Genomic DNA, 12,982 nt, shown 5'->3' on the forward strand with positions numbered 1-12,982 from the left:
ATTTGTCGTTTCAAATGGAATGCTGAAATTAATTCAAATAACGGGAAAAGCCATAGCATATTCATATTTTATTAAATAATATTCATGTGCACTGATTCTTGTCAAATAGCAATAAGCCTTTCTTTTTATAAGAAAAAAAGAAAATATGTCTAGCTCTTTTGTTCTCTCTCCAATACATATGATTATTATTTTTTTTTTATAAAAAGTAAATCTTTTTTTTTTTTTTTTTAATTTTTTTATTTAAGAAAGGATTAATTAACAAAACCATAGGGTAGGAGGGGTACAACTCCACACAATTCCCACCGCCCAATCTCCATATCCCACCCCCTCCCCTGATAGCTTTCCCATTCTCTATCCCTCTGGGAGCATGGACCCAGGGTCCTTGAGGGTTGCAGAAGGTAGAAGGTCTGGCTTCTGTAATTGCTTCCCCGCTGAACATGGGCATTGACTGGTTGGTCCATACTCCCAGTCTGTCTCTCTCTTTCCCTAGTAGGGTGTGTCTCTAGGGAAGCTGAGCTCCAGGACACATTGGTGGTGTCTTCAATCCAGGGAAGTCTGGCCGGCATCCTGATGACACCTGGAACCTGGTGACTGAAAAGAGAGTTAACATACAAAGCCAAACAAATTGTTGAGTATTGCTTGCAGAGGCATTTTTATAGAGACAGAGAGAAACTGAAAGAGAATTAGAAGATGGGGAAGAAAGACAAGAATTAGAAAGAAATTAAAAAGTAAGAAAGAATTAGAAGATAGAGGAAGAAAGACACCTACAGCACTGCTTCACCACTTGTGAAGTTTCCCTCACTGCAGGTGGGGGCCCAGGTCTTGAACCTGGGTCCTAATACATACGGTTATTAAAACTAAACCTTGATTGATTGATTGACTGATTTTTATTGTCACCAGGATTTATCACAGATGCTTGGTGCCTCCAAGACAAACTGACTGCTCATGATAGCCTTTTTCTCCTCCTCTTTTTTTTTTTTTTGATAGGACAAAGAGAAATTGAGAGAGAGACAAGAGAGACACTTTCAATCCTTGCTTCACCACTTATGAAGTCTGTCCCCTCCTCCACCACAGCCCCCCTACAGGTGGAGAGCAGGAGCTCAAACCTATATCCTTGTGCATACCAATTACATCACCATCTGGCTCCCAGAATACATTTTTCAAGTCATGAGTAACAATGCTTACCAGATCATAACCAGAGAATCTAAGAGGGGGCCAGGTAAAATCACCAGAGTGAATCATGAGGCACTAACATTAAATGACAGGATGTCAGTCAAAGAGAATTGCTGATCAAAAGGCACCTTTCAGAAAGCCAAGAGGAAAAACAAAGATATAGCTCAAGTTTTTGGTTTCTGCCTTTTTTCTTTTAAGATGTCTATCAATGTAACTTTATTTATTTATTTATTTATTTTGTAAATATTTATTTTATTTATTTATTCCCTTTTGTTGCCCTTGTTGTTTTATTGTTGTAGTTATTATTGTTGTTGTCACTGTTGGATAGGACAGAGAGAAATGGAGAGAGGAGGGGAAGACAGAGAGGAGGAGAGAAAGATAGACACCTGCAGACCTGCTTCACCGCCTGTGAAGCGACTCCCCTGCCGGTGGGGAGCCGGGGTTTGAACTGGGATCCTTATGCCGGTCCTTGTGCTTTGCGCCACTTGCGCTTAACCCGCTGCGCTACAGCCCGACTCCCAACTTTATTTATTTTTATTTTTTAATTTTTATTTATAAAAAGGAAACAATGACCAAAACCATAGGATAAAAGGGGTACAACTCCACACAATTCCCACCACCAGAACTCCATATCTCATTCCCTCCCCTGACAGCTTTCCTATTCTTTATCCCTCTGGGAGCATGGACCCAGGGTCATTGTGGGGTGCAGAAGGTGGAAGGTCTGGCTTCTATAATTGCTTCCCCGCTGAACATGGGTGTTGACAGGTTGATCCATACTCCCAGCCTGTCTCTCTCTTTCCCTAGTGGGGAAGGGCTCTGGGGAAGTAGAGCTCCAGGACACATTGGTGGGGTTGTCTGTCCAGGGAAGTCTGGTTGGCATCATGGTAGCATCTGGAACCTGGTGGCTGAAAAACGTGTTAATATATAAAGCCAAACAAATTGTTGACTAATCATGAACCTAAAGGCTGGAATAGTTCATATGAAGAGTTGGGGGTTTTAATGAGTGGAGGAGGGACAGAGAGAAGAAGGAAGAGGAGAAAGAAAAGAACAAGAGAGGGAGAGAGAGGGAGCATTTCTCAGCTCTGGTTTATGGCGGTGCAAGAGAATGAACCTGGACTCCTGGGACTCAGGAATGAAAGTCAGATACACAACTGATGCTCTCAATGTTTTCTTAAAGACTTACTTATTTTTCTCAAACATCAAGTATTTTCTTGTTTTGTTTTATTAAGATTCCTTTATTCTTAGGTATTTATTTTGGATAGAGACAGAAATTGAGAAAGGAGGGAGAGAGGGTGGGGGAGACCTGTAGTACTTTCTTCACTGCTCATGAAGCATTTCCCCTAGTTCCTTATTATGAGAGAGAGGTTGGAATGCAACTCAGTTTTGGCATATGGTGATGCTGGGGTTTGCACCCGTGTCTTCTGGTGCCTCCGGCATGGACGTTCTGACCTACTGAGCTGTCTCCCACTCCTCGGACAAGTGTCTAACAATCCTGTAAGTTTGTTCCCACTGTAACAACAGTTTCCTTTGGAAGCCTGCTAGTCTATTATTCTATTATTGTTCATTTTCAAACATCACAGAGATAAACTTTAATGTTTGTCAGATTTTAGAAACAAATTTAATTAATCTTAATTTAGGTGGTCCCCAAAGACAAACTCTGAAATAGTAAGACATACAGACCACCTTTTTACATACTTCCGATTCTAGAAATAGATTTCTTCCTCTTCAGAAAATTTCAAACACGACACAGTTAAGTGGTAACTGAGAAACAATGGCTTTCAATGTCATTTACCTGATCATTTTGTACCCTTTTTGTTGTCTTGAGGGAAATGGGTAAAAGGCCAGACAAAATTCATTCCCTTTTAGTATAATGGTAAGTTCTGTATTTACTTTTTGCAAATATTGGTCTTAAAGAAGAAATGAGGGAAAAGTCACTAGAGACAGCCTAACACTTTGAACTAAACTTTCTTAAAAAAAAAAAAAAATCACATTCTAAAATATAGCTAAGTAAACACTGACCATAAAGTGGTTAATTCAAGTAAACATGCCCATATATTTTATTTCTATCTCACAATGATTGAAATCCAGTCTCACTGTGAGAAATACTTTTCAACCTAGAATATTTTATGCACTGTGACAGCATAAAGAAGAGCATAAAAATATCCACATCAAAAAACAAGAAAGAGCTTGTGCCTATTTCTATCTGTTTTCTTGAAGGAAAATGACATATATTTTCAAGTGAATCAATTATCGCATGTCTAATATGATAAAATGTATTCATATAATACCATTTAAAATATTCAGGCAAAATGGCACGCTGCTCATTTGAACATATTTTTATTTAAAAATATAAAATCTTGACTTCTATTTTAAGTGATTCTTAAAATCTTAACATGAACATAATATATCATATATTCAATTTTATACCGTCTTTCCATCATGTGTCACATATTTCTACGTAACTTGGATGACTTCAATGAATTTAACTACTTACCAAAACTTCCATGTTCCCATTAGTATTAGCTTGAGAGGGGAGAATATTCTTAAGAGACACAATATTCTTATTTGTCATCAAATAAGACAGGGCTATTACTAGCCATGATCTCAGAATTATTTCAAAATCTTTTTGTTATTAATATTTCCTTTTTAGCTAGATTAAAGAATTTAGCAATATTTTAATCTAATATGCAAAGTGTTACAAATTTTTAAAAAGACCATTATTAAATTAGATATGTTTCCTATCTTCTCCAGGCATCTAAATTCAAAAATTACAAAATCATATCTTTGACCCATGATTTTCTTTTTCTTTCTGTGTCTTGCTTGTAATTTTAATTAAGTAAACAGTACAATCCTTATTTGAAATGCTCAAACAAAAAGCTAGTATTAGTCTTTCATTATGTTTTTTACCATCTACATGCAATTAAATAAGAATAAATTCAATTCCACAATACAAAGTTTCCAGTTTTACTTTACAAATTTATTTTTCTCAAATTTTATTATCTTTATTTATTAGACAGAGACAGCCAGAAATTGAGAGGGATAGGGAGATAAAGAAGGAGAGAGACCCCTGCAGCCCTGCTTTACCACTTGTGAAGGTTCCCCCTGCAGGTGGGGACCAGGGACTTGAACCCAAGTCCTTGCGTATTGTAACATGTGTTTTCAACCAAGTGCACCATCATCCAGCCCCCTACTTTCCAAATTTATACCTTCACAAACTCATCAGTGTAGCCCATGATTACTCTAACAAGAAAAGACTATGTAGCCCTCTCATCTCTTAGCATGAGCTTAAAAATATCTTTGCAAATACTTTCCTCCTAGCACTATAAGCAAAAAGTACAACAACAAAAAAAGTGACTGGAATGACAGATAGGTGACTTAGGGAAATTACTTGCTGGGCATTTTATTCTTCTCACTGAGGCAATGGTCTATTGCATAACCATAACTATCCCTCCTATGCTTTCAATAAAAAGTGTCAAATTTGGTTCCTTAAGCAAATATCATTAAGTACCTACTGAATACCAGGAAGATGAAAATATAAAGCCCATATTCATCTTGGCATTTGTCAATGTGTTAAGGAGCTATGCTAACAATAAGTATTTGTTATAGTCAAGAGGATTCGGCAAAGTCTTCCTTAAGAAAAAAAGAAAGAAAGAAAATGGAGCCAGTACCGCATCTGTCAACTCAGAAGTTGTTTAGAAAATAAACTGGGAAAAAACATCATTGGTAGAGTAAACACCATAAGCAAAAGCACCGGAATCAAAAGGAGCAAGCAGCTTTCAAGGAAAGATGAGTAGCAAGTGTCTAAAATTAGAGAACAAGGGGGCCAGCTGGTGGTACACCTGCTTAAGTGCACACATTACATGTGCAAGGACCAGGGTTCAAGGCCCTGTTCTCCACCTGCAGGGGGAAAGCTTCACAATTGATGTGGTGAAGTGCAACTGCAGGTGTCTCTCTGGCTCTCTCCCTCTCTCTCCTCCTCCCCTTGCAATTTCTCTCCGTCTCTATGCAATAACAAATAAATAAATAAAATTCAATCATAAGTTGCTATAAAAAACTATTTTCTAAGAAATCTTAGTGGCCAAATAGGGTTCTGTTAAAAAGGTTCCTATATGTCATGCTATGGAATTCAAATTTTACCAGAAAGATAATAAGAATAGAATAAAACAAGGAAGTGGCATGATAAGTACTTTAGGAAGATAGGATAGCAGATATCCCCCCTAAGGACACCATGGCAAAGAAATGACAAGTAAACGCTTTCTTCTTCTCCTCCTCCCACTTCCTCCTTTTTTTAACCAGAGCGTTGTTCAGCTCTGGCTTATGGAGGTGCAGGGGATTGAACCTGGGACTTTGGAGCCTCAGGCATGACAGTCTCTTTGCATAACCATTATGCTACCTACCCCTGCCCAAGTAAACGTCTTCTTAATAGTTTGTATGTATTTGCTAAATGCTTGTGCAAAGTATAAGCAGATTCAGGGCACCCATATTTATAAGAAATAAACCAGAATAGTCCATGGGATTTAAATTATGCAGGATTAAATCAAGATCAACCTCAGGGCTTTCTTATTCTCAGCCATGTCCATCTGAATCAAGAACCATACCACCTGTCTTGTTGAAAGAGGTCATTTTCACAGGTGTGAGGTGAAATCTTAGCGTGGTGTGAATTTTCACTTGTCTGATGATAAGAGAAGGGGAGTATTTCTCCGTATGTCTGCAGGCCACAGACAGTACTTAGGAAAACTCTTGTCTATTCAGATCATTTGCGTACTTCCTCGTTAAATTGTTTGGAACTACTTTTGTTTTTTTCATTGATTTCCACTGTTACTGATGAACTGTATGATTTCTTTAGAGGTGTTTGATATTAATCCCTTGTCAAATGTGTGATGTACAAATGTATTCTCCCACTTACCAAGATGCCTGCTTATCAACAAAATGTGAAATGGTAAGCGGCAGTAAAGATGTAGAGAAAAAAGAAGTCTGTCACACTGTTGGTGGGAGTACAGCCCCTGTGTCAAAGACTCTCGAGAGTCTTCAAAACAAACAGAAATGGAAATACCTTGTGATCCAGCAGTCTCACCCTTGCACATATATTCAAAGCACATGACAACACTACATTGAAGGGACATGTGCACCCCTATGTTCATAGCTACATTATTCACAATTGCCAAAGAGTACAAACAACTGCAACATCCATCCACAGATAATTGGATAAAGCGGTTATAGGCTATACATACAATGGAATACTATACTGTAATTTAAAACATGATATTGTATCCTTCAGGATAAAATGCATGAAACTAAAATGTGTGTATTCAGTGAAGTAAGTTGCCATGCTAATGTGGGGGGGGTGCCTCTTCTCGGGCACGTACTCTCTGGGTTGGAGAGAACACCACCAGAGCCAGCCTGTGCTGCTACTCACTCAGCAATATGAGGGAGATGACTCATGAACAGAGCTCGGGGAGGTGAGGAAATTTGATTCTTTATGGATCAGCGAGCTTTTAAAGGCTGACCCGGAAGTGGCAAGTCAGAAACGGAAATGGCTTGACATGGTTTGAAAAGGGGCGGAGAAAGGCAAAAGGGAGATGGGAAAGGTAACTTCCTTAGCAACTGTGGCGAGGGTTTTAACTGGTAGCATAAATAATAATACCCTGCAGGCAGGGAGGGTGTTGAGGGTAGAAAGAAGATAGATCAAAGGAATGGAATGGGTGGGGATCTTTCAGGAAAAATAATGATTATGTAGATAATAAGGGAATAGGCCATAGTATCAGGAATGCAGGGTGCTTTATGAGGCAGGGAGTCTGATAAGAGGGGGCAAACCTCTGGGGTTACTCCTGTCCCTCCTTGCTCAACCCCTTGGTAGAGAGAGAGACTGACAGGATAGACGCACTCCTCAGGTCAAACCCTGCTAGGTTCTACCACATCCTCACAATTTCCCGACATTAAGTAAGGAGGTGTAAGATAACTATGCTATGGGTTTCATTCATAGCTGGGATATAAGGAAGTGAAGCACATGGATTTGAGAAACAAGCATAAGGAGAACAAAAGTTATCAGAAAAAGACTGTGAGAATGATAGGGTACATTCCAGGGAAGGTGCGAGGGGAGGGACACTTTGGTGGTGGGTGGTCAGTGCAGTGTGGAACTTTCTATCTTGTGTAACTTCATAATGTTGTAAATTATTTAATAATCATAAAATATAAAGTAAATAAAAGTATAATCATTTTCAGAGACTCACACCACCTTCTCCAGATACCTCCTACATCCTCTAGCTCAGTTCCTGCTATGGTTTAAAAAAGGTGACAGTGGCTGAGATATGCCAGGCAGTTTCAGAATTAATAACAATTTTATTTTATTTTTTAAATATTTTTTATTTATTTTGGATAGAGACAAAGAGAAGTTGAGAGGGAAGAGAGAGACAGTGAGGAGAAAGAGGGAGATAACCTGCAGCCCTGCTTCACCACTCATGACCTATCCCCCTAGCAGCTAGAGGCTACAGGCTTGAACCCAGGTCCCTGTCCCATGTAATGTGTGTGCTCAACCAGGTGTGCCACCAGCAGCCCCCAAATTAATAAGAAATTTAAATTTACTATCTAAAAGCAAAACCAGTCTAGCTATGTCCTCTATGTTTGACATGAAACTTAGCAGTGCTTTGGAGCTGTCACCAGCAGGAAATCTTCCTAATTGGGACAAGTAGGGGAACAATTATCTAGCCATTCAGTCTTTCTGTGGAAATTAGGGAACAGCACACATCACTCTCTGTGAAACTTTCGGTTATATTTTCAGCATAAAGAGGCTAGAGTCTTTGAGGTTTTTTTTTCTTCTAAACATCCACTCTTCACAAACACTAATTCTCAAACCCTGGTACTGAGATGGATCAAGTAGAACCTGAACTGGATTTGGCGTATTGCACCAAAGTAAAAGACTCTGGGGTGGGGGGTAGAATACAGGTCCAAGAAGGTTGACAGAGGACCTAGTGGGGGTTGTATTGTTATACGGAAAACTGAGAAATGTTATGCATGTACAAACTATTGTATTTACTGTTGAAAAACTATTATATTTATTGTATTTACTGTAAAACATTAATTCCACAAAAAAGAGAAAAAAAAAGTCACTATCTATCATCAAAGGTTAAAAATTTAAGTCAATGAGTAGTCAACAGAAGAGCCAAATCTCCACCAGGATGAAGAACTTTGAGAATGCGTTGAGAATTCACAGAAGAAAGCCAGTCAGGTGGTGGTGCCCTGGGCTGAGTGCACATTACAATGCACAAGGACCCAGGTTCGAGGCCATCCCCCCTCTCATCTCCACCTGCAGAGGGAAGCTTCACAAGTGGTGAAACAGTGCTGCAGGTGTCTCTCTGTCTCTCGCTCTATTGTCCCCTTCCTTCTTGATTTCTGTCTCTATCCAATAAATAAATAAAGACTTTAAAAAAAAAAGCATACATGGCAAGAAATAAATTATTAAAAATAGAAAGAAAATACCAACAATGTTTGGCAGAATGGAGACTGGAAAGGAGAAAGAGAGGTTAAAAGAAGAGTAAGAGCTGAAGGAGAGAGAACTTCCCCCTCAATCAGTAACCACGCCTGTGATTTATTGTCTCTGGGCAACTAAGTATCATACACATCCTTAACACAGGGCCCTGGAGATACAGAATAACTGATTGGCTTAGGTCATTCAGAGCTCATTCCTGGAGACAAGGAGGCCATCAGTGAATCACATGACTCTCAAACATGATGAAAGCACGTTTCAGCAAGGAAAATCTAACAAACACAATTGTAGAAAAGGGGACTGGGTGTTGGCACAGCAGGTTAAGTGCATGTAGTATGAAGCACAAAGATCCCGGTTCAAACCTCCCGCTCTCTGTCTTCAGGGGGTCGCTTCACAAGAGATGAAGCAAGTCTGCAGGTGTCTATCCTCCTCTTTCCCTCTCTATCTTCCCCTCCTCTCTCAGTCCTATCCTATGAAAAAAAAAAAAAAAAAAGGAAAAAATGGCCTCCAGGAGCAGTGGATTTGTAATGCCGGCACTGAGACCCAGCAAAAAAAAGAAAGAAAAGAAAAAAGAAAAGAAACATAGTTGTAGGAAAATTATCAAGTAAACAGTAACCAAATATAGTGAATTCAGAAAGGAAACAAGCAATCCCAAGCAATAATTATTACTTCTGTGTGACTGAAAGTTCTCCTTGGATTCCCCCACAGGTAATAATTGGCCTAGACCTCTAGTAAATCCTTTCTCGCCACCATCACTGGTCACTTCCATTGGAAACATCATCATTAGCCCTTTTGTGGGCTTCTTCAGGACCTTACTCTCCCCATGAATGAGCAACAGCGTGGACTGCCTCATTCTCCAAAGGAAAGGCTGGGTCAGCCTACTCTGCCACTCCAGGAAGACGGGCCCTGACATGAGTGCAGCCTAGAATGTTCCCAGCTGTGGCCATGGACTGTGAGCTCAGACTGACAGGGACATGGAGGTTACACAGGCTCCTTTGCTAAATGGGTCCCGGGATATTACGATACGGTAAGCAGTTAACTGCATTTATATATTTTCTTCAAGTTTGTGAGCAACTCTCTGCCCTAAAACTGCTTCCTGGTTGTATATATTCTCAACTCCGAGGTCATCCTCCCAGACATTACTTCTACTTCATCCCCATGTTAGCTATCAAGCTTAAGCAAAGGTTACTAAGGCATGGGTTCCCAGGAACATACCTAAAATAGACTTCCTAGCTTCCTTCTACCCTAAGGTACCTACCTTCATCTCCTCTGGCCCTACTTCATAGTTCCTATTTATTAAACATTTTGTCTTGCTCTCCATCTTACTACATTTCAGCCACCAAGTTCCAGATGCTTCTATGATACCATCCTGACTTTCCTGGGCAGATCGCCCTACCAGTATGTCCTGAAACCTCACCTCCCCAGAGCCCTACCCCACAAGGGAAAGATACTAACAGACTGTGGGGATGGATTGGCCTACCAATGTCCATGCTCAGCGGAAAAGCAATTACAGAAGCCAGAAATCCCACCTTCAATTTTGGTTCACACTCCTAGAGTGGTAAATGATAGGGAAAGAAAACTAGAGAGCTCTGTACCCCCATTCCATCAGGACCCAAAGCATTTGTCACCAGAAATCTTGTTTTGATACCATCACTGAAAGGTATGAATTTGGAAAACACGAGAGGAAGCCTGATGGGCACTGATTTGCTTATCTGAGAGAGAAGAGGAAGAAAGAAAAGATACTCAGAAGTACTAATCGGTGTAGAGGGGAGTTGGAAAGGAAATGAAGGTAGGATTATGGGGGGAAAATGGGCAAAACAGCATATATATGTTTCTCTAAATCTCTCTAAGTGTGTATATATACACACTTAGAGAGATTTAGAGAAACAGCCATATCTGTGACCTTGGGAGAACTACTGCAGTTTCCAATGAAGGGGATGGAGACACAGAACTCTGGTGGTAGAACTGTATGGAATTGTACCCCTGTTATCTTATAATTTTGTAAATCAATATTAAATCACGAATAAAAATTAAATGAATTGAACTGCAATAGATATCTTGATACACAAAGATTTGTCCTCGTTTCAAATTATTCGTTATGTTGGCTTCTCAGAAGCACAATTACTAAGTTTAAAAAAGTTATTAATTGTTAAATACTGAACCACATATAACACAGTAATTTCTAGATAGATTTATCGACATAAATTTATACCAAGAACAGATAATCATGCCTACTTCAAACCACACTTGCCAGAAATAATCTTTTCTCTTATCTTTTTTACTGTGTGGTTATTAGGAATTTGGCACCTTCCCTGAAATGTATATCCTTCTTTAACTTACAAAAAGACTAATTGCTATCTTTACATGAGACCTGGGCTATGAATTGAAAAAAGGTCTTAAAGTAAAGTGATGATCATAGGTGTCAAATAATTTTATTTAATGAATAGCTGAAATTCTATTTATCAATATATCTAGTGTATAATTAGGTCTGAAATTTTAATTAGTTATCTTGCTTAGTACAACTTTTCATATAAAGCTAATTTCTAAAATGCTATAAGTACAAATTTCAGCTCCAAGTGTTACAGAAAGCAAACTTTCTTCCAAATAATTCCCATACTTATCCTGTCTTCATTCTTGCCTTTGTACATTCTGTTTCCATATTTTTTCTTTTGTTTCTTCTTTCATCTCAGGAGATGAAAACTGCATCATTTTTTCTCATATTTTAATTTGTTCAAGCATAGGTAGGAGATCAAATAAAATGCTTACAAACCACCTATGCTGAAAGCTGTCATTAATTAAATGACTATCTGCTACCAAAAGCAACAGAACGAAGTCTTGGAGTCTACAGAAACAGAGCAACTATTCAATAAACACTGTCACTAAGCATTTTTGTGAAAAGCCACACACACTAGACTGGTCAAATTAATAAAATCATGAAACTGGTTGATTCCTTAATGAAAAGTTGGACCAGAAAGCTTTCATTAATTTGGATTATATAAAAAATCATTAATTTTTCCAGACCTGTGGAGTTTAATAATATCCACATTACTACCCACGAAGTACATAATATATTAAAGGCAAATTTCTGTGAATGGTACAACTCAATGTTGCAATTCCTCACAGTTAAGATAGAGTGAAGAGTTTTATTAACCCTTGTCTCTATTCTATGTGCGCTGCAATACCATCATAAATGGATGTAATAGACTGAAATTCTATGAATGTTGTTCAATAAAATCTAGAATACCTTCTGTGTTAACATAATTCTTCAGGGAAAAAGTATATAAACTTCTCTGTGGCTGACCAAATAATTAGTATTTTATAGATGAAGAAATACTCTTAAAGATATTCTTTTTATTTTTTAAGAGTGGTTATGTTTCTTTTTTATTTTTTTATATTTATTTTCCCTTTTGTTGCCCTTATTGTTTTTCATTGTTGTTGTTATTGATGCCGTCGTTATTGGATAGGACAGAGAAAAATGGAGAGAGGAGGGGAAGAGAAAGACAGACACCTGCAGACCTGCTTCACCGCCTGTGAAGTGACTTCCCTGCAGGTGGGGAGGCAGAGGCTAGAACCGGGATCCTTCCCCAGGTCCTTGTGCTTTGCACCACGTGTGCTTAACCCGCTGCGCTACTGCCCAACTCCCGAGAGTAGTTATGTTTCTAAGACTCTTAAGTAATCATTTTCACTACTGAGCTTCTATTATAGCCTTTATATTGCTCTACTAGCAAATAATGAGGATATTGTTTTAAATTATTGCTTTTGTGTTCTATTTCTACTTAATAGTTTACATTTCACTCCTCATTTAACTCAGATTGACACACATCTTGTCTTCCTAACACCAATCCTGCCTCCCCACCCAAAAACAAACACCAACCAAGAAAGGACACATTCTCATAATAATGACTCGGGTTTCCTCTGAAGAAGTATACTTCTTCCCTTCCTCCAAATAATTATGATTAGGTAACAGAATGGATTGTGCTAGTTCTGAGATTAGCCAATTCCAGAAACAAGAACCTAAACTAGATATTTATTCAAGAATGCAAATGTGGACTAAGTTAGAATAAGAAAATACTAGTCAGAACTTTTTCCTAAAGCTATTCAGAAAAAAATAATAATAATCCCTCTCCACTTGAGTTGACTAACTGGAGGAATGAAAGCCTGGTAGTACTCTGTCTTCAAGTTTCCTGTCTTAAAATTAATTCAACTCAATGGGAAAAAAAAAAAGGAAGAAGCTCTGAAGTAGAAATAAATCTCCAAGTGCCTGGATTCAGCTATGCCTGAAATATCACCTTAGAACTTTTAATTATGATAGTATAATTTTATTTT

At 38.5% G+C, this 12,982-nt stretch overlaps 1 protein-coding gene across 7 annotated transcripts in view; it reads right to left on the minus strand.

Annotated features, from left to right (window-relative positions):
• The window catches only part of GULP1 (GULP PTB domain containing engulfment adaptor 1), a 246,125-nt gene that overhangs the window by 151,471 nt on the left and 81,672 nt on the right, over nt 1-12,982 (minus strand). The gene's annotated exons all lie outside the window — the stretch shown is intronic.

The sequence above is a fragment of the Erinaceus europaeus genome, chromosome 18 (assembly GCF_950295315.1).
Source record: "Erinaceus europaeus chromosome 18, mEriEur2.1, whole genome shotgun sequence".
In the NCBI taxonomy this organism is placed as follows: Eukaryota; Metazoa; Chordata; class Mammalia; order Eulipotyphla; family Erinaceidae; genus Erinaceus; species Erinaceus europaeus.